We start from the raw sequence: 24,277 nt of genomic DNA, 5'->3' as shown, positions 1-24,277 counted from the left end.
TCCTTGGAAAGCTGCCAACGAGTAAGATTGCAAACGGCCAGATGGGCCATAATCTATCCTTAGAAAGAATAAGATTTCTGATCCAAACTGATATAAATTTTATTCTCGAGATAATACAAATGCGTACTGACATAATTGTTCCTAAGGAGAATTAATAATATAACAAGCCCATAGGTTTCGATAATGTAATTGACCTATTTCTACTTGGGGTATCTTTTTGTACTCTACTTGGTTTTACAGACTAAATGGTCTTGGTTATTGGAAATAACTTTAAATAATCTCCCAAATCTAGGCAAGATCCCCTGGGCAATTAGAAGCTGAGATATTTGCATGCCAAACTGTAAGGTTCAGCATATGGTCCCAAATATTTGCATAAATAAAATCTTAAGATAGCATATTCAATGAGGTACTTTTATTTTTGTCTTTCCTTCACAATACCTAAACAGTGTTTCTTTCAAACACAGATTATCTCCTTATACATTGTCCTCAAGTAATATTTTGTATATGTTATTTTTTCTTATGTAGAAAATACAGCCTGGTGTGATGGCTCATGCCTGTAATACCAACACTTTGGGAGGCTGAGGCGAGCAGATCACCTGAGGTCAGGAGTTCAAGGCCAGTCTGGCCAACATGGCGAAATCCTGTCTCTACTAAAAATACAAAAATTAGCCAGGCATGGTGGCGGGCACCTGTAATATACCAGCTACTAGGGAGACTGAGGCAGGAGAATTGCTGGAACCCGGGAAGCAGAGGTTGCAGTGAGCAGAGATCACACCACTGTACTCCAGCCTGGGCAAAAGAGTGAGACTCCATCTCCAAAAAAAAAAAAAAAACCTATTTGGTGTTAAAAATAGAAATGTGCAAAAAGAAAAGAAAAGGTTAGAAAGAAACATCTCACACTAGGCAAATAACTTGTTGATTGCTTTACAAAAATAAACTCATATCCCATATCCTGATTTATGGTGTTTTAAAATATTTTTCCGGCCGGGCGCGGTGGCTCAAGCCTGTAATTCCAGCACTTTGGGAGGCCGAGACGGGTGGATCACGAGGTCAGGAGATCGAGACCATCCTGGCGAACACGGTGAAACCCCGTCTCTACTTAAAAAAAAATACAAAAAAACTAGCCGGGGCGAGGTGGCGGGCGCCTGTAGTCCCAGCTACTTGGGAGGCTGAGGCAGGAGAATGGCGTGAACCCGGGAGGCGGAGCTTGCAGTGAGCCGAGATTGCGCCACTGCGCTCCAGCCTGGGCAACAGAGCAAGACTCCGTCTCAAAAAAAAAAATAAATAAATAATAAAATAAAATAAAATATTTTTCCATTTAATTACATCTCATGAAGCTCTTTAATGTGATTATTCATCTGAATATATTTTAATGAGTGTAGTTTCTCATCTTATGAATGAAACTTCTTAACCAATTCCGTATTGCTAGACATTTAGGTTTCTTTTATTTTTTTAATTATAAACAACACTGTAATGTATGATGTACGGTTAACTAACATCTAGTAGCATAATAAAAGTAAAAATATGCTAGCCACCATATATATATATACACACACACACACACACACATATGTATACACACATATGTAACATACACACATATCTAGACATATATATATATATTTTTTTCTTCTTTTTTGAGATGGTGTCTTACTCTGTTGCCCAGGCTAGAGTGCAGTGGCACAGTCTGCAACCTCCACCTCCCGAGCTCAAGTGATTCGCCACCAAATAATACATTTATCAGCCCCAAATCTTTTCTACCTTTTCCACATTAATATGACAAAAGCAAAGAAGTATCTTTTGGCCATCATCTGCCTAAATAACGGGATTAATTAAGCATATATTTAATTATTTTAAGAAATCATATTTATCTACACTCCAAGGTCTTTGGAGAACAGGACAAAACTGTCAGTCTGCATGAATTTATGTGGTTGCCATAAACAATCAATGCAAGCAACATAACCTTTAACATTGCTTATGGAGCTAAGGAAATAGCCTTAAGAAAGAACTTTTAAAATATATATATAGTCACTTAGTTTGCAGCATAGAACATCTTGAGCCTTAAGGCAGATAAGAAATTTTCCTTAAAAGATTACCCTGAGGCCGGGCACAGTGACTCACGCCTGTAATCCCAGCACTTTGGGAGGCCAAGGTGGGTGGATCACCTGAGGTCAGGAGTTTGAGACCAGCCTAGCCAAAATGGTGAAACCCCATCTCTACCAAAAATACAAAAATTAGCCAGGCATGGTGGTGGGCGCCTGTAAGCCTAGCTATTCTGGAGGCTGAGGCATGAGAATTGCATGAACCTGGGAGGCTGAGGTTGCAGTGAGCCAAGATCACACCACTGCACTCTAGCCTGGGTGACAGAGTGAGACTTTGTCTCAAAAAAAAAAAAAAAAAAAAAAAAAAAAGATTACCCTGAAACCACAGCTAGAAGAGTAATTTAGCATTCTGAATTTGACTGAATTTGATCTAACTGGATGTCCTCGTTCTCGGCTGGAGTCCATACTAGCCTCTCCCAGTAGAGAAACTCAGTCAGTGGTCACAATGACAGACATCTGCAGACCATTGTGGTGATCTAGAAATGCTGGTTTCCTACCTGAAAAGTTAAAATACTGAGCCTTATGACCTTGGCCAAATTTAGTGTCCTGGTTTTTTAGAGTCTGGTCTCTGAAATCAGACCACCTGCATTTGAATCAGAACTCTACCTCTTGCAATCTGTTTGAATTTTTGAACAAGTGCATGGACCTCAGTTTCCACAGGAGACGCTAAGCAGTTGATGGGAGGTTTAAACAAAATAATCAGTATAAATCACTTAGTTCAGTATCTGGCTCACAGATCATACTTGGCAAATGTGAGGTATCGAGTTCTCAAATTTGTAAATGTAAATAGAGTAAGAAAAACAAATGCCAACTCCCTATCAAGACAATGTCTTATTTGTCTCACTTGTTACCCAATTCAAAATCAAGTGTAGACAAGATCTTAAAACAGCTTCGTATGTCAAATCTTATTTAAAAGTGGAGGAGAAAGAAAGATAAGAGGAGAAAAAGGAGGAGCAGGAGGAAGGATGGGAAGGGGAGGAAGAGCAAACGTATTCTAGAATACACATTTGCACTTAGATATACAGATTACAAATTCATATATTAAAAAGGAATAAATTATAGTTGTTGAAATTATGCCATTGATAGAAGAAATATCGAATATCCTGAGACATCACAGCATACAAAATTATTTTCTTCTAGAAAACAGAATAACAACTTGAAGGTGATCCCTGTAACTTAACATTTCTAGGTCTTATTCTTGTCATTTGAAGAGTGAGAAATTTAAGTAATAATTTAAAAAATGGCTATCCAAAATACCTATGATTTAATGAAACAATATTAAATATGATAAATTCCAATAAAAGCAAACAAATTAGAGTGCCTTTAGGAAATTCTTCACTATAAGAAGGTTTACTTAAAGGAAGATAATAACAAACATTTTTCCTTTTGCTTGTGTAAAGATCACTGAAGCTAAGAGAAGCATTAACTTAAAAGAAATGTATTTCCAAGGGGAAATGGCATAGTGTTACAAGGAAATGAGAAAATGTGATAGAATTTCATATCTGAAAACAGGCAACATTCACAACAGTCAAATTGATTTTAACTTATTTTAAACATGTTTATGGGTCTTTTATTGTAAAAAGAAATGCATTATCATTGCAAACAAAACTACTTGAAAGTGAAAAAAGATGATACTTCAGTGATATAATTAAGAATTCTAAACTACTGTAAATATCAAACCATTAATAATTTTCACTTGTAATAATTAAACTGGGATGGAAAGGCACATTCCTGTGTCTATGTATTGAAAAACTGCTCATGTCTAAATTTAAGGTATGTATTAAAAAAGTAAAATCATCTATGGCCCCACCATATACAGATAATCACTAGTAACAGGTTTGAATACATCCTGCCCAAGCTTACTCATTCTCTCTCTTTCTCTAACATTTTTGGGGGTCTGTAAATTGTTAAGCATTATTTTTCATGTAATCTTTCAACTCCAAAGGAAAGATTAGCTTAGGGAGTAAAGGACATTGGAAATATGAAATGTTCCAAATATGAAACATTTTATATAAAGAATGAAATAAAGAATAGGGGATCTTTCAGAAAACCCAAGGATGAGAGAATAGCTGGACATCAAGAAATACAGGCATCAAGAAATACCAGCATCAAGAAGAAGAGATGCTGGGAAAACCACTGTCTTTCATTATGCTCTTCTCTCTTTCTCTGGGGCCACTGAGCCTCATGTCTGCTTCTTTCTGCACATTTGCTTGTCACTACTCTCACAGTTTTGGTTTTCTCACATTTCACTCTTGTAACTATTTCAGATAAACTAGCACCTCTTACCCCAATTCCAAATTCTCAGAAGGGAAGAATCTCTTTGACTCCATCTGTATTAGGCATTGAGAATAACATTCTGCAGTTCTCAAGCAAAGAAGCATCTGGTCTTGGTAGGCACTGCGGCATTAGTCCGTTGTACCATGAACACCTTCTGTATGAATAAATGAAAATCTACCAATCTACATCATGGATTGATTGACTGATTAGATTTTATTATTTTGTGTGTGTGTGAGAGAGAGACAGGGTCTGGCTCTGTGGTCCACGCTGAAGTGCAGTGTTGTGATCACGGATCACTGCAGCCTCAACTTCCTGGGCTCAAGCGCTCCTGTCACCTCAGCCTCTCAAGTAGCTGGAACTACAGGCATGGTGCTACCACATCTGGCTAAGTTTTGTATGTTTTGTAGAGACAGGGTTGTTTCGTGTTGCTCAGGCTGGTCTTGAACTTCCTGAGCTCAAGCGATCTGCCTGCCTAGGCCTCCCAAAGTGCTGAGTTTACAGACATCGCCGCCATGCCCAGCCTTTTTTTTTTTTTTTTTTTTTTTAATGTTAGCATCATCGCAGAATAATTGACAAAAATAATTCACATGCATTTACGGTGTACAACATTTTAACAGTTGTGTTTTGTATTTCAAAACATTGGTAATACATTTTGAACATTCTTTTTATCAATGAACACTTAAACTATTCCGAATTTTTTTAGTAAAACAATGTTGTATTAAAAATTAATGTATATGGAGACTTCTGCTACTGTTCATTTTTCTTCAGCTTTATTGAGTTATAATTGACATAAGATTGGACAAACTGAATGTGTATAATGTGACACTTTGATATTTATATGTATTGTGAAATGATTACCACAGCAAGTTAGTTAACACATCTAATACCTCATTGTTACCACTGTGGGGAGGGGCAGGTAGTAAGAACATTTAAGATCTACTCTGAACAAATTTGAAGTGTATGATACAGTATGGTTAACTACAGTCACAATGCTGAATACTAGATCCCCAGAACGTATTCATCACAATGACTGAAAGGTTGTGTCTTTGACCAACATCTACCATTCTCCCCCAGCTCCCCAGCACCCGGCATTCTATTGTTTCTATGAGTTCAACTTCTTTCAATTCCACATACAAGTGAGATCATTTTTTTCTTTCTCTGACTTATTTAACTTAGCATGAAACCCTCAAGTTTTATCCATATTGTCAAAAGTGGTAGGATTTCATTCTTTTGCATGGCTAAATAATATTCCATTATTTATACATTACTATATATCCATAGGAAAAAGGAACATTATAGATATAATTGTTAAGCTAATATGAAGTCACACTGGAGCAGAGTGAGCCCTAATCCCATATGACTGGTGTCCTTATAAAAGGAATTTGGATACAAACATGCTCATAGGAAAAGTGCCATGGGGAAATGAAGGCAGAGACTGGGATGATACTTCTACAAGCCAAGTAACACTGAGATTACCAGAAATTTACCAGAAGCTAGGGGAGATGTATTTAAGTTTCTGCCTCTCAGCCCTGAGAAGGACCAACTCTGCTGACACCATGATCTCAGACTTTCAGTCTCCAGAATTATGACACAATAAATTTCTACCGTTTAAGCCACCCAGTTTTTGTGACTATTACTGCAGCTCTAGCAAACTAATGCAAGAGTCTGCCATGTTGGTACACACATCTATATCTTATGTGACAATTAATATTGAGTGTCAACTTGAATGAATTAAAAGATGCAAATATTTGCAAATCAAATATTGGATAGAGGATTTGTTTTCAGAAAATATAAAGAATTCTCAAAACTCAACAATAAGAAAGCAAATAACCAAATCGCAGTGGTGTGAACTCGGCCCATTGCAACCTCCGCCTCCTGGGTTCAAGTGATTCTCCCACCTCATTCCTGGGTGTGTCTGCGAAGGTGTTGCCAAAGGAGTTGAACATTTGAGTCAGTGTACTGGGAGAGGCCGACCCACCCTCAGTCTGGGTTGGCACTATCTAATCAGCTGCCAGTGAATCTAGAATAAAGCAGGCAGAAGAAGTTGGAAAGAGCAGACTTGTTGAGTCTTCCAGTCTTCAACTTTCTCCCGTGCTGGATGCTTTCTGATCTTGGACATCAGACTCCAAGTTCTTCAGCTTTTGGACCCTTGGACTTATGCTAGGGGTTTGTCAGGGGCTCTCGGGTCTTGGCCACAGACTGAAGGCTGCACTGTTGGCTTCCCTACTTTAGAGGTTTTGCAACGTGGACTGATCCACCGCTGGCTTCCTTGCTCTTCAACGTGCAGACAGCCTATCGTAGAACTTTACATTGTGATCATGTGAATCAATTCTCTTTAATAAACTCCCGTTCATATATACATATATCCTATTAATTCTGTCCCTCTAGAGAACCTTGCTAATACTGCTTGTTTATTTTTATTACTGAGTTTTATTCCATTGTATACAATATTCATCCATTCACCAACTGAGGGCATTTTGGTTGCTTCCAGTTTGGGGTGATCACAAAAAAAGCTATAATAAACATTTGAGTTCAGATTTTTTATATGAACATAATTTTTCACTTCCTTTAAATAATTAGGAGTAAGATTTCTGGGGAATATGACAAGTGGATATTTAAAAGTACAAGAAACTACCAAACTATTTGCTAAATAAGCTTCCCCATTTTGCATTCCTACCAACAGTATATTTTACTTTGCGTCTATGCCAGAATTTGGCACTACCATTGTGTTTTGTTTTTTACTATCATTGTGTATGCAGAAGGGTAGCCTCTTGTGGTTTTCATTTGCTTTTCTATAATTATTAATGGTGCTGTGCATCCTATCATGTTCTTATTTGCCATTCTTTTTTTTTCTTTGGTGAAGAGTTGATTGGATCTCTTGCCCATTCCTTTATTTGGTTATTTCCTTTCTTATTGTTGAGTTTTGAAAGTTCTTTATATTTTCTGAAAACAAGTCCTCTATCCAACATTTGATTTGCAAACATTTTCTCACAGTCTTTGGTATGTCTTTTTCATTTTCTTTCTTTTTTTAACTTTTATTTTTAAATTCAGGGGTACATGTGCAGGCTTGTTATACAGGTAAATTTGTGTCATGTGGGTTTGTTGTACAGATTATTTCATCACCCAGGTATTAATCCTAGTTCCTGTTAGTTACTTTTCCTGATCATCTCCTTCCATCCATCCTTCATCCTGTGATAGGTCCACACACTCATCTCCTTCCATCCATCCTTCACCCTCTGATAGGTCCCCGTGTGTGGTTCTTCTCTATGTGTCCATCTTTTCCTTTTCTTTTTCCTTTTCCTTTTCCTTTCCTTTTCCCTTTCCCTTTCCCTTCCCTTCTCTTTTCTTTTCTTTTCTTTTCTTTTCTTTGACAGAGTCTTACTTGTTGCCCAGGCTGGAGTACAGTGACACGATCTCGGCTCACTGCAACCTCCACCTCCCGGGTTCAAGTGATTCTCCTGCCTCAGCCTCCCTGGGATTACAGGCATCTGCCATCAAGTCTGGCTAATTTTTGTATTTTTAGCAGAGACAGGGTTTCACCATGTTGGTCAGGCTGGTCTCGAACTCCTGACCGCAGGTGATCTGCCTGCCTTGGCCTCCCAAAGTGCTGAGATTACAAGGATGAGCCACTGCGCCCGGCCATGTCCATGTTTTCTTAACAATGTCTTCCAGAAAACAGACAACTTTGTTCATAATTTAATAAAGTTCAGTTTATCAATGTTTCCTTTAGGAACCATGCTTTTGGTCCTAAATCTAATAAATCTTTGCCTAATTTAAGATGAGAAAGATAATTCTCGTGTGTTTTCTTGCAGAAACTTTATAATTTTTGGCTTTATATTTAGGAATATCCATTTGGAGTTAATATTTTATATGGTAAAAGATAAAATTTTTAAAAATTTTTAAAAATACTTTTGGTTTGGAGTTTTGTTTTGATTTGCATTTAGATATCCAATTGTTTCAGCACTATTTCTTGAGTGGCTAAATCTTGAGATGCTGTAGGCTTTTTTTAATGCCTTTATATGCTTGTGCTATCAGGCCAATGCTGGCCTCATGAAATAAGTTGGAAAGTGTTCCTTCTTTTTTAACTTTTTGGTGAAGTTTGTGTAAAATTGGCATTGTTTTCTTCTTAAATGTCTGGAAAAAGTCACCAGTAAAGCTATATGCACCTGAAGTTCTCTTTGTGGGAAGGTTTTGAACCACAGATTCAGTTTCTTTAGTAGATACAGACTGTTCATGAATCTCTACATATCTATGTCTATACATATCTTTCATCTGTTTATATATATATGTATATCTATATCTTCTTGCAGTACTTTAGTAGTTTCAGTTTTTCAAAGAATTTGTCTACTTCACCTAAATTGTAGAAATTGACATAAATTTATTTGTAATATTTATTTATTTTCCTTTTATAATATGTGTAAGTTCTACAGAGGTCTTTCATCTGTTATTCTTGATATTGACAATTTGTGTCTTATCTTTTTTTTCCTGATTAGTCTGACTAAAGATTTATAAGAGTATCAGCATTTGGTGTTATTGATTTTCTCTATTGTTATTCTATTTCATATTTTAGTAGTTTCTGCTCTTATATTTACTATTTCCTTTGTTACACTTTAGGTTCAATCTTCTCTTAATTTTCTAGTTGTTAAAGATGTCACAGGTTTTCAGGATTTTTATGTTATAAATTTCCCTCTAAACAATGCTTTGACTGCGTAACAGAATTGCTTTCATATTGTTTTCATTTTTCATTCAGCTCAAAATATTTTCTAATCTCCTGTTTTAGTTCTTCTTTAACTTTGCTGTAAGTTTCTTAATTCTCAGACTTTGGAAAATTTTTAAAGAGAACTTTCTGCTATTGATTGCTAATTTCATAATCATCATAAAATGTATTTTGTATTACTTGGATACAGTTGTCCCCTTTTGTCTGCAGTTTCACTTTCTGCAGTGTTATTTACCACAGTCAACCATGGTCTGAAGACATCACAGAATTTTGACAGTAAAGAGAGAGACTACATTCACATTACTTTTAGTACAGCCTATGGATATCATTGTTTTTTTTATTATCATTTTTGTTAGTCTCTTACTGTGCTCTATTTATAAATTAAACTTTATTATAGGTATAAATACATAGGAAAAACACAGTGCCTACATGGTTTAGTACTAACTTCCGTGTTAGGCACCCACGAAGTCTTGGAACATATCCTCCATGAAGAAGGAGGAACTACTATGCTTTTACATTTACTAAAACTTGGCTGGGCGCGGTGGCTCATGCCTGTAATCCCAGCACTTTGGGAGGCTGAGGCGGGCAGATCACGAGGTCGGAAAATCGAGACCATACTGGCTAACACGGTGAAACCCCGTCTCTACTAAAAATACAAAAAATTAGCTGGGCGTGGTGGCACATGCCTGTAGTCCTAGCTACTCAAGAGGCTGAGGCAGGAGAATTGCTTGAACCCAGGAGGCAGAGATTGCAGTGAGCCGAGATTGTACCACTGCACTCCAGCCTGGGCGACAGAGTGAGATTCCATCTCTAAATAAATAAATAAATAAATAAATTTACTAAAACTTGCTTTGTAGCCTAAAATATGGTCTGTCTCGAAAAATGTTCTATATGTAGTTGAAAAAAAATGTGTACAATGCTGTACTGGGTAGGAGTAATAGTCTCTAAGTGTCAATTAGATGAAATAGATGATGACATTGTTGAAGTCTTCTATATGTTTGCCAATACATTTTTTGGTATTCATTTTCTAGGTATTATTGAGAGACTGGTGTTATCTTTGGCTATATTTGTGAATTGCTTTATTTATTATTTCAGTTCTGACAGTTTTTGCTTTATGTGTTTAGAAGCTTGCTATTGGGTGCATAAACATTCATGATTGGTATGTCCTCATGATTAACTGACCACTTTATTTTGTAGAAATGACTTTACTTATCTCTATTGAACTCTGCCCTGAAATCTACATTATATACTATTGTGTTAGCATTCCTACTTCCTTTTCAGTAGTGTTACTTTTAACTTACATATGGTGTTAATGTAAAGTCAGTTTCTCATAGTCAGCAAGTAGTTGAGTCTTGTTTTTTAATCCAATATGACAAACTGACAATCTATGTATTTTAAATGGGATGTTTAGGCCATTTACATATAATGTGATTATTGACATGGTTTTGTTTAAATCTACAATCCTGTTGTTTGTTTTGTGTTTCTTTTTTGTTCCATCTATTTTCTGTCTCCTTTTTTCCTCTTTTTCTACATTCTTTAGGATTATCTTTTACAATTTTATCTCCATGTTGGATTATTAGTCCTAACCTTGTGTTTGTGTGTGTGTGTGTGCAGCGCTCACTTTTAGGGTTTCTAGTATATACACATTTAATTTATTATGGTCTACCTTTAAATTATATTACATCACTTTATATACAACTGAATATTTCCATTTCACCTATCCCAGAGTTTTTGATATTACCATACATTCTAGTTCTGTATTTGTTATGAACTTTACAGTATAATATCATTTTTACTTAAATCATTATTTTTGAATTTCAAAATAAAAAATAATTTTATATTTACCTGCATGCTTACTAATTCTGCACTTTCTTTTTTGTTAGATCCAGATATCTACCCAATATAATTTTCCTTCTGTGAAAGACTTCCTTTTACATTCCTATAATGCAGGCCTACTAGTAATTAATGTTTTTCCTGTTTTTTGTATTCTAGAAATATATTGTATTTTGTCTTCGTTTTTTGAAAGACTTTATATTATATATAAAATTCTAGGTGGACAATAATACCTCCTTTTAAAACTTTAAAAATATTTTTCCACTGTATTCTGGTTTGTATTGCTTCCTAAGAGAAATTGTTTGTCATCCTGATCTTTGTTTTACTATATATAGTGTGTCTTTTTACTCTAGCTACTTTTAATAATTTTCTCTTTATTATTCTTAGTAGGCTATTTGATTATGGCATGCCTTGCAGTTGTCTTAATTTTCCTGTGCTTTGTTTATTGAATTTCTTGGATAAATGTATTTCTACTCTTAATCAAATTTGGGGAAAATTTTAATTATTTCTTCAAATAGTCTTGTATTTTTTTAATATTCTTGAGATTTTTTTTCTAGGCTTCTCAAGTCATTTGTAAATAGTTTCCTGTTTTTGAAACCTGCCTCTAAGCTTTACAAGTGGGACCAGAAAAGTCTTTAGCCCAGTCCTCATTTTTCCTCACTGCTAAGGCAATACCATTTTCTAACATTCTACTCAAGGCTCCATTCTATTCTGATTATTGAGAATATCAACTTTCAAAGGCTTGGTGTGAGCCCAGGATTGTTCCACCTGCTCTTTACAGGTAGTTATTTTCCTGGCCTTGCTAGCTGCCACAAATGCACGCACCAATTTCACTCAGCTGAATACAGAGGAGGGAATCCTTGGCAGGTCTTTGTAGCTCATTTTCTCTTCATGCAACTTTCTGTTCACCATTACTCTGTCTTGGGAACTCTAACTCCTTGTCCTCTCCTACCTTTCAATGCTGTCTTCAAAACACAGGTAACCACAAGATTTTTATTGCATTCTCCTCCCTGGAAAATGTCAAGGCAGTAATCTGGGACAGTTATAGGACCTAGCTTGCTTACTTTATGTCTCATGTCTCATACTTTATCTTCTCTAATGTTACAGAACTTCATTGCCTGTATTCCAATATCTGAATCTAATATTTTTTTTTTTTTTTTTAGTTTTTTTTCCTAAACTAAAAATGTGCTTAATACTGATGGATAAATCTGGTCTCTTTTACTTTTGCTATAAGAAGTACAGACATTAACTTTAAAAATACTTGGCTGCATTCTGCAGAATCTATAATGTAGAAACTAAGGAGCTTTAACAATTGATTGTACACACCATTACTATGTAAAGGAAACCACACACAAAAATTAGTTTCTTTTCTTAAAAACTTTTCGCACTGTCAAAACATTTAGTAACCAAAAAACATTTGATTCAGTAAGTCTGTAAACATTCTTCATGTTAAACGTCTGTTTGGATTTTAGGAGAATCTTTGGGTCCCCAGGCTTGAAATTTAAAAATGAGATTATGTGATCATTTGCAATTCAAGTAAAATAATATTACTTACAGGAACAAAGTCTGAAATCATCTGAATTTAAGAAATTAAATGTGATCTATTATAAGTGTAAGGCAATAAAATGATAGAATACAATTAGCTCAAATTTAAATACAAATGTCATCTCTGCCTATAAATCATTTACATATATGTCAATTTTTTTATGTGTACGCACAAAAGATTCAGCATACACAATCAAGATAAGTCATTTAGGAGATGTTGGAAAATATATAGATGCACAAGTGTTTTTCTGGTACATATCCTCACCTTTTGGTTAGTAGTTTTCAGAAAAACTGCTGTATTAGGCTTGGAGTCTCATAACTTTTGTTTAGGGAGTTTTTAGTTGATTTGTTCTGAGAAAAATTTGAGATGGATAAGGGAAGCCAAGCTCTGGAGGGGAAAAAAAGGCAATTTTATCAAAATCTGGCACATTCTGAAGGTGGCTTGGGTTGAAAGGGAATCTAGCATATATATTTGGCTATGAGATGCTTCATGTCAACCTTTCCTTACTCACACAAAAACTTCTTTGATCTATCCTGAAAAGTGTGTTTATGCCAACATCCCATACTGCTATATATAAAGTTTTGCAGGAACTACTGGTGAAAACATTACTCTAAATACATTGGGTGCTGTGTTTACCTAGACATAGATATGTGAATTATGTTTGATGATTCAGTGGTAGGCAACATACCACGTTCGGAACTAAATCAGAACAATCATAAATTAGCTGTGCCCTATAAGTAAACAGAATGAATAAGTGAAAAACACCTATTAAAAATTACCTACAAAACCAGAGGCCAACTTGGGAATCATAATATTGCAAAGAGCATTTATTTCAACTTAGAGAATTAAGAACTGTGAGAACTACAAGAAATGTATTATGATAGTGAACCTTAGTTAATAATGTCATTCATAGCAGCCAAGGTTGACAAACAGAACGTTTGCCCTCAAGAAGTATTTGATAATATGTCTTCTGTGTTTTCCTGTTTCCTGGCTAGAACTGGATATTCAATATGACTAATGCTTCTTTCATTTAAAAAAAAAAAAAAAAAAAAAAGACAGACTTGGAAATATTTACTCACTCCTTCAAGAATGTAGAAAACACTTAATGATAACATTTCTGTTAGCTGTGGTGGCAGAATTATGTATTTACATCTAACACTTTTTTTCTGTATAACAGGGATTACTTAATTACAGAGTACTCATATCCAAGGACATTAAAGTTATTTTAAAATCTGAAGAACATTTTGAAATGAAAGTTGTATTTACTGTTTCTGAAACATATATTAAATGTCAGAATTACCAACTTTTTAAGAATTGCATGTCTCATACACAATTTGTATGTGTGTGTACGGGTGTGTATGTATAGTAAGTTAACCTTTAAAAATTTAATGAATGTATAACTTACAAGGCAAATTTCAAAAGACAGTGAACTGTTTAGTTCAAACAACTTAAGATCTGTTATGGCTATAATTACAACAGTGGAAAATTGGCAGTCTAAACTATTAACCTAACGTGAGTTGGTATAAATAATTACATGTTTATATAGCCCAATTGAACAAGGCTACTCTGGCAAAAGCCACTTCAAAATACAAAATTAAAAATCGAAACTCTAAGTATATTCAAGCAACTACAGTAATTAAAATCCATGTTAATTACAAATGATCCAGAAATATTATTGAAGAACAAACCAGTTGGACAACTACATGCCAATGTATTTTTAGACATATATGGAGATAGTATTTGAAATCACAAGCATGTTTATAAGTCCTGGCTACTCTCTAAGTTTATGAGATTATGTGGTATTATGGTCTATTATTATATTACAATATGTGCTAGTTAATTTTTATGTTACAATATGGATGTACTCTTTGTAGTGCTGTAGAATTTACCAACCAGTTCCACATAGATTTTCTTATTCAATTCCCTTAACAAGTCCACAAGCCAGCTTTTAACTCAACTATTATTATGCCTTTTCCAGCTGAGGAAACCTGAAGCTCTGAGAGGCTATACATGTCTGCTACAGATTGTTGAGTTACAAGTGGCAGATGTTGACTAGAATTCAGTCATCTAAACCTATCATTTAGTTAATAAAATATTTCAGACAAAGTACATAATTATATTGTATGGTTGTTATTGTCTAAAAACAGTGTTTGTGAACTGAATAGTAAAGAGGAAAGAGCCTGCTTTATGAGCAGTTTTAATGAAGGCCCTGTTAGAAGGAATTTATTCACAATTTTCTGGTTGCATTCATCATAACACGATTTGAAAACTGATCTGAATTATAAAACAAGCTTCTATTTTGTATGTGTTATGTATTTTTTTTTTGTTAAAAACATGTTTTTAAAAGTCAGACATTGCTTTTAATTTAGGTGTAAAAAACCAAAAATATCAATGGACAACCTCAGAAATAATCTAGAGTATTTTTTAAATGATGCCACTTTATATTCTGACACATCCAGCAGAAAGAGCGAAACAATTTGGGTTAAACAATTAGATATGCCCTTTGTTTCCTCCTTTGAGCTTTACCTTTTGAATTTGCCTTTGTTTTATGTACATACAACTCTAGACGTGTGCGAAGACACAACCTTCTGACACTTTGCCAGAAACACGCAAATTAAAAACCTGAAATCTAATATGCCATAAATCGAAAATAAATGTGTCAGGGGATTTAGCACAGGCAGCCCATAAGGGGACACCTTCTTTTCTTAATCTGTGAAAGGCAAATGTCATGGTTGAAGTATCTGCCAAACTGCCGTGGTGAATGTGTTCACTGCATTTGCTAAGCCAGGGGTACCAGGGCTGTCAGCAGAGAACGAAGGGTGGGTATACCCAACTTTTAACTCCATCTTGAGAAAGAAAGAAAGGGAACTTTCTCAGGACACACCAACAGGGTAAGTAAAAAAGGCTTTGGGGGATTTAAAAATAAAAGTTGAAATCCCCAGAAAAAATGCTTCTCTAATAGTTGCTAAAGACATCCAAATCTAGAGACTTAGGGATCCCTGAAGCTGGATTGGGTACGCTGAAATTAAAACCTAGAGTGTACCAAAAGGATTATCAGAATAAAACAATGCTTCTCAAAGCATGAGACAGGTTCCACCGCTAAGATATTATTACTTACTATTATTATCATTATCGCTATTTTCGAGACAGAGTTTCTTGTCGTCTAGGCTGGAGCGTAATGGTGTGATCTCGGCTCACTGCAACCTCCCCACTCCTGGGTTCAAGCAATTCTCTGGCCTCAGCCTCCCAAGTAGCTGGGATTATAGGCGCCCAGGTCACCATTCCTGAAAAATTTTTGTATTTTTAGTAGAGATGGGGTTTCGCCATGTTGGCCAGGCTGGTCTTGAACTCCTGACCTCAGGTGATCCACCAGCCTTGGCCTCCCAAAGTGTTGGGATTACAGGCATGAGCCACCACGCCCAGCTAGGATATTATTTTAAGTGGCATACAGAAATGCTTACTTGTTGATTTTATTTCACTTGTTAAAAATTTGATTATACATTTAATGAATACCTATTAAAATATAACAAGCATATTAAACTTCTGTGTGAGGACTGCAAAGATGAAAATAACATAAAATTAAATTTCAAAGAGTTACTTTGTGGAAAGTAGTGAAAATAATGGTTTAAATAAGATATGGATTTGAAAAACAATGTTAAAGTTGGCACCCAGAGAACTGAGGTTGTGGTAATGCTGGAACAGAGAGTACAAGCATTTATAAAGCAATTGCCCCTCTTTACTTTGCTCTTCTTTCTCTGGAGATAGGGGATATTGAAGATCTTCCTTTGTCTTAATTCATCATGCTATTATTCCTTATGTTCTCCAGCATGCCTCCCATTTTATACTCTGTTCTTGTCCCTCATACATCCTCACCTCTACTGGAATGTAAGCTCCAGCAGGCAGATAGCATCTACCAAATATTTAGCACTTAATACATGGAAGAATGAATGAATAACTGCTTTTTCCCCACACATTTCTGGACTTGAGACCCCTCCCTGCTCATAGGATCGGTATGAACTCTGCCCTTTAGATCAAAGTATTGCTCCCTCGAGTCACCTTTACCTTACTTTGGAGTAAGAACTTCAAATTCCAAGTCCATTGTGTGATAAAGGGTTGCAGAACTACATATAGGGTATGTGCTGGCTTTCCCAACGGTCCCCTTTTCATTGTATAGTGATGTGATTTGAAAAATCTTTTTATGCAGCAGGATTAGCCTGATTAGCCCACAATTAGGCTAATCCTATCACCCTTTCCATAGTGATTGGATAGGGATGGGAAGATCTATGTCAATGAGCAAAGGGCATTCCTCTTCCTACAAAGGTTGGTTCAGAAATAAGGAGATGATGGAAGGTGTTTGCTTGAGATTTCCGAGAAAGAAAATAATTCTCACTTCTGAGAAATTTTCTGGGAATAATCACTTATTTCCCACTTGCTCCAGGTATGTCCTGCTATGAGTGTGGGCACTACTGTAACCAATGGGTTGCCAGCCTGAGGTTGGAGCAGCACATAGAACTGAGCAGAATCAGAGTCTGATGCAGAACAGGCTTGCTGGCTTGATTTCAACTCCTGTTTTGACCTCATCTAAACCTCCAGAAGATGTCCTTATCTTCAGTAAGACGATTGTTTTGACTTGTTCCGATATTTTTAAAAAGCTTTCATTTTCTTTAAGTTGGGGCAATGCATTTATACAAATTATAAATCTGTTATTATACAACTCACATTCTCTGTTGAGTTACTGATAAAATTCCAGGACAGTAGAAAGTTATTACATCATTTACTTAGATAATCTTGTTTTGTTTATTTATTGCTTTTTACATTTCCTTACTATAACAAGAAACTAAACAGTAATTATTATTATTAATAACTAATCATTATTGAACATTTGCTTTGTACCTGACAATCTGCTAATGATCACCACACTTAATCCTCCCAACAACCTTTCGAGGCAGGTGTGTCTTAGTCCATGTGTGTTGCTATAAAGGAATACCTGAGGCTTAGTATTCACTGGGAAGTTTATTTGGTTCACATTTCTGCAGGCTGTATAGGAAGCGTGGTGCCAGCAACTGCTTCTGTGAAGGCCACAGGAAGCTTCCACTCATGGTGGAAAAGGAGCAGCCATCATGTGGTGAGAAAGGAAGGAAGAGAGAGAGAGGAGGAAGGTTCCAGAGTCTTTTTGACAATCAGGTCTGGTAGGAATGAATGAAGCAAAAGCACTTATTCCCATGAGGACACCACCATGACATTCATCAGGAATCCGCCCTCATGAACAAAACATGTCCCACTAAGCCCCATCTCCAATATAGGGGATCAAATTAAAACGTGATATTTAAAGAGGACAAACATCCAAACTACATCAAGGTCCCAAATTTATTCCCATTTCACAGATGAGAAAACAGAGGATTGGAATATTTAAAGGCTTCATGGTTTAAGACCGAACATCATTGATGTGGCCAGGACATCTTTATGTTGAACACTTCTGACTACTTTACTAAGAGAAATCCTATGACATTTTCTATTAAAACTTGTGTTTACTCCTCAGCAAATGTAAAAGAACAGACATCACAACAAACTGTCTCTCAGACCACGGTGCAATCAAATTAGAACTCAAGGTTATGAAACTCACTCAAAACCGCACAACTACATGGAAACTGAACAACCTGCTCCTGAATGACTACTGGGTACATAATGAAATGAAGGCAGAAATAAAGATGTTCTTTGAAACCAGTGAGAACAAAGACACAACCTACTAGAATCTCTGGGACACATTTAAAGCAGTGTGTAGAGGGAAATTTATAGCACTAAATGCCCACAAGACAAAGCAGGAAAGATCTAAAATTGACACCCTAACATCACAATTAAAAGAACTAGAGAAGCAAGAGCAAACAAATTCAAAAGTTAGCAGAAGGCAAGAAATAACTAAGATTGGAGCAGAACTGAAGGAGATAGAGACACAAAAACCCTTCAAAAAATCAATGAATTCAGGAGCTGGTTTTTTGAAAAAATCAACAAAATACATAGACTGCTAGCAAGACTAATAAAGATGAAAAGAGAGAAGAATCAAATAGATGCAATAAAAATGATAAAGGGGATATCAATCCCACAGAAATACAAACTACCATCAGAAAATACTATAAACAACTGTATGCAAATAAACTAGAAAATCTAGAAGAAATGGATAAATTCCTGGACACATACACCCTCCCAAGACTAAATCAGGAAGAAGTCAAGTCTCTGAATAGACCAATAACAGCTTCTGAAGTTGAGGCAATAATTAATAGCCTACCAACCAAAAAAAAAGTCCAGGACCAGATGGATTCACAGTCAAATTCTACCAGAGGTACAAAGAGGAGCTGGTATCATTCCTTCTGAAACGATTCCAATCCACAGAAAAAGAGGGAATCCTCCCTAATTCATTTTATGAAGCCAGCATCATCCTGATATCAAAGCCTGGCAGACGCAACAACAAAAAAGAGAATTTTAGGCCAATATTCCTGATGAACATCAATGCGAAATCCTCAGTAAAATACTGACAAACCGAATTCAGCAGCACATCAAAAAGCTTATCCACCATGATCAAGCGGGCTTCATTCCTGAGATGCAAGGCTGGTTCAACATACTCAAATCAATAAACATAATCCATCACATACACAGAACCAATGACAAAAAACACATGATTATCTCAATAGATGCAGAAAATGCCTTCGACAAAATTCAACAGCCCTTCATGCTAAAAACTCTCAATAAACTAGGTATTGATGGAATGTATCTCAAAATAGTAAGAGCTATTTATGACAAACACACAGGCAATATTATACTGAATAGGCAAAAACTGGAAGCATTCCCTTTGAAAACCAGCACAAGACAAGGATGCCCTCTCTCACCACTCCTATTCAACATAAGGTTGGAAGTTCTGGCAAGGGCAATCAGGCAAGAGAAAGAAATAAAGGGTATTCAATTAGGAAAAGAAGAAGTCAAATTGTTTGCAGAGGACATGACTGTATATCTGGAAAACCCCATCATCTCAGCCCAAAATCTCCTTAAGCTGATAAGCAACCTCAGCAAAGTCTCAGGATACAAAGTCAATGTCAAAAATCACAAACATTCCTATACACCAATAACAGAAAACAGAGCATCAAATCATGAGTGAACTCCCATTCACAATTACCACAAAGTGAATAAAATACCTAGGAATCAACTTACAAGGGATGTGAAGGACCTCTTCAAGGAGAACTACAAACCACTGGTCAACTAAATAAAAGAGGACACAAACAAATGGAAGAACATTCCATGCTCATGGATAGGAAGAATCAATATCATGAAAATGCCCATACTGCCCAAGGTAATTTATAGATTTGATGCTATCCCCATCAAGCTACCACGGACTTTCTTCACAGAATTGGGAAAAAAAAACTGCTTTAAGGTTCATATGGAACCAAAAAAAGAGCCTGCGTATCCAAGACAATCCTAAGCAAAAAGAACAAAGCTGGAAGCAACACGCTACCTGACGTCAAACTATACTACAAGGCTATAGTAACCAAAACAGCATGGTACTGGTACCAAAATAGATATATAGACCAGTGGAACAGAACAGAGGCCTCAGAAATAACACCACACATCTACAACCATCTGATCTTTGACAAACCTGAAAAAAAACAAGCAATAGGGAAAGGATTCCCCATTTAATAAATGGTGCTGGGAAAACTGGCTAGCCATATGTAGAAAGCTGAAACTGAAGCCCTTCCTTACACCTTATACAAACATTAACTCAAGATGGATTAGAGACTTAAATGTAAGACCTAACACCATAAAAACCCTAGAAGAAAACGTAGGCAATACCATTCAGGACATAGGCATGGGCAAAGACTTCATGACTAAAACACCAAAAGCAATGGCAACAAAAGCCAAAATATACAAATGGGATCTAATTAAACTAAAGAGCTTCTGTACAGTAAAAGAAACTATCATCAGAGTCAACAGGCAACCTATAGAATGGTAGAAAATTTTTGCAATCTACCCATCTGACAAAGGGCTAATATCCAGAATCTACAAAGAACTTAAACAAATTTATAAAAAACAATCCCAGCAAAACATGGGCAAAGGATGTGAACAGACACTTCTCAAAAGACATCTATGCAGCCAACAGACATATGAAAAAATGCTCATCATCACTGGTCATCAGAGAAATGCAAATCAAAACAACAATGAGATACCATCTCATGCCAGTTAGAATAGCAGCCATTAAAAAGTCAGGAAACAACAAATGCTGGAGAGGATGTAGAGAAATAGGAACGCTTTTACACTATTGGTGGGAGTATAATTAGTTCAACCATTGTGGAAGACAGTTTGGCAATTTCTCAAGGATCTAGAACCTGAAATACCATTTGACCCAGCGATCCCATTTCTGGGTATATACCCAAAGGATTATAAATCATGCTACCGTAAAGACACATGCACACTTATGTTTATTGTGGCACTATTCATAATAACAAAGTCTTGGAACCAACCCAAATGTCCATCAATGATAGACTGGATTAAGAAATTGTGGCACATAAATACCATGGAATACTATGCAGTCATAAAAAGGATGAGTTCATGTCCTTTGCAGGGACATGAATGAAGCTGGAAACCAACATTCTCAGCAAACTATCCTAAGGATAGAAAACCAAACACCGGCCGGGCGCGGTGGCTCAAGCCTGTAATCCCAGCACTTTGGGAGGCTGAGGCGGGCGGATCACAAGGTCAGGAGATCGAGACCACAGTGAAACCCCGTCTCTACTAAAAATACAAAAAATTAGCCGGGCACGGTGGCGGGCGCCTGTAGTCCCAGCTACTCAGGAGGCTGAGGCAGGAGAATGGCGGGAACCCGGGAGGCGGAGCTTGCAGTGAGCCGAGATCGCGCCACTGCACTCCAGCCTGGGCAACAGCGTGAGACTCCGTCTCAAAAAAAAAAAAAAAAAAAAAAAAAAAAAAGAAAACCAAACACCACATATTCTCACTCATAGGTGGGAGCTGAACAGTAAGAACATATGGACACAGGGTGGGACATATCACACACTGGGACCTGTCGGTGGGTCGGGGGCTGTGGGAGGGAGAGTATTAGGAGAAATACCTAATGTAAAGGACGAGTTGATGTGTACAGCAAACCAACAGGCACATGTATATCTATGTAACAAACCTGCATGTTGTACACATGTACCCTAGAACTTAAAGTATAATAATAATTTTTCTTAAAAAAACTAGTGTTTATATTGTCCCAGCATGAATCATCACTTGATTGTACTTCCTTGTTGCCTGCCTGCTTGGCTACCATAAGCATCAGAATCTTTAGAGGAAGAGGCTTGTCAGTTTATCTCAACACCTTGGCCAGTATCTAGCATAACAAATGCTCAGTGAGTATGGACTGAATCAATGACTAATGAATTTATGAACAAACAAAGAAATTTGCTGAAAGCTATGGAGGTAGTTAAGACTCACAGCTGACTCAAAGGCTAACACTGTTGAATGTTATGATAGCCATACAAGTGTGGCAGCTACTCTATGCTGACCACTTCCAGTAGAATGACATCAGCATGTTTATTAAGTGTACCAGATAACTCTTACGTTTAAAATCCATAGCTATAGACTGAATCTTCACAATAGAGAAAATCATACAGCACTTGGGGAGCATGTCTACTATAAGTAGACACTATCCAAATGTTCAAATGGTTTAGTTTACTTTCTTGTGGATTTACATTTCCTAGATTTTTTTAGTTTTCCAGATCAATGCCTTAAAATTAGCTATTAATACAATTGTAATCCTATACCTTCCATCTGTACAATACTCTGTAGCTTCTAAAGCACATCCATATGTATTCTCTAATCTAAGCACATTACATTTCCTGCAACCAGAAAAACAGATACCAGTTTACATGCAGGGAGGATAAGACTCTGGAACTTGAAATGACTTGGTTCTTAGCACATAGAGAGTAGCTGATCAGCTGTCCAGAGAGCCTACTCCTCACTCTTGTCTTATTTTTGGCAGCTTCTCCAGTTCCATCGAGGGTTGGAAAAATATCCTGTAAGCCAAATCTTCGAGACCACCTGCCCTGAGCAAATGTCGAGCTGACATATGAGAATCGAACCTGAGCAGAGGTAGCCATTACTATGGCAACTCCCTCTGATTCATGTTTGGCTGTAACCCCAGGCACGTTGCTTTCACCTAAAATTCTCCTCTAAAAACAAAAGTTGAAGCCATGGTGATGGAGAGAGTGGTGGCTGCCAAGACAGTGAGGGAGGGCTTTGCTCCTATCCTTTATCATCCCTCAGCAAATACATGACCCAGGTCAGTGTCACCTGCCATCCCTACTCAACTAAAGGGTACAGCCAATTTAGGAAACATGCAGAGTAACTCTCCAACACACTGGGATGCAATTCCTGCCATTATATCTGTTTTGAGTTTGCTTTCGGTTGATTCTCTTTTTTAATCCTTTTTTGCTTTCTTCGTATCTCCTCTTTCTCCCTACCTTCTCTCCTTTCTTTATTTTTATTCATTTTCATTTCTTTCTTACAGTGGAGCTCACTTTTAGTGGAACAAGATTTTAAGATGTATTAACTAACGGTTTATAAAATTGATAGTCTATTCACTTTTGAGCTCCTATTTAAGTCTCAGAAACATACAAAATAAAACACTATATTTTATTAGAGTGGAAAATTGGTTTATTTTGGAGGTATTTTAGATTGCATGTTATCATAGAAAATTAAAAATTGATTTAAAAACAAATTATTTACCTTATAGATTTTAACAAACTTAAATATAAACATGTCTCTAGATAAGTGTATCTCTCTTGGCTAAAACTATAATATATAATACCAGTGAGAGAAAGTTTGTATTAAAAATAGGCATTATACATGTTCTTGTTAAATCTTCAACACATCAAAATTATTATTTTTTTTCCAACGATAAATAAGTAGTTAGATGTCTTCAGGATTGGAGGTTTGAAAAATACTGTGCCAAAGCTTGTTCTAATTAACACTCTCAGCTCCTGTTACATTTCATGGAAGTTAAAATGTGAAAATTGAAAGACAGAATATATCCATAGAGCATTCTTACAAAGAGTAAAAGTGCCAAAGAAGAAATCAGCTGTGCTATTTTTGATTGTTAAAAATATATTAGGCAGATTTGTTATTCCTCATCACCAAGGCACCTGACTACATTCAAAATGCTTAATGAAAAGATGAGTCTGTGTTATATTAACAAAAGAATTGTGTACAAGCATGTACTGTGGAAGAGAGAAACAAATTACTTTCAGAAAGTGCTATGTCAAAGAGATTAATTCTGGCACAGATGTACATGTTGGCACTAGCTATAACACAAGTATTGTATAATTCTTTCAAAATTGTTATCATTCCATCAAATAAATAAATGTCGTTTTTAAAAGGCTACATATTTTGAATAAGACTTTGAATGTTTCTAGCATAAAGAAATGACAATCATTTAAGGTGATAGATATCCAAATTGCATTGATTTGATGTTTACAAATTATATGAATATGTTAAGTTATTGCATGCACCTCAAAAATATGTATGTCTATTATATTTCAATAAAAAATGATGCTAATAAATAATGGAAACAAAGGGTGCATTTATTTATTTGGCCATTTATTTTTAAATTCATAGGTTAATGTGCATTTATATAGTAGGTGGTACCACTGTCTTACTGTTTTTATGGGCCAAAATTGACAATAATCAGCAATTCAGATGTTTCAACTTAATAAAAGGTCTATTATCAAGTAACATTAAAGTTGATTAATTGTCCAATTAACA

This window comes from Macaca thibetana, chromosome 12, assembly GCF_024542745.1.
Source record: "Macaca thibetana thibetana isolate TM-01 chromosome 12, ASM2454274v1, whole genome shotgun sequence".
In the NCBI taxonomy this organism is placed as follows: Eukaryota; Metazoa; Chordata; class Mammalia; order Primates; family Cercopithecidae; genus Macaca; species Macaca thibetana.
This window is presented reverse-complemented; position numbering follows the sequence as displayed.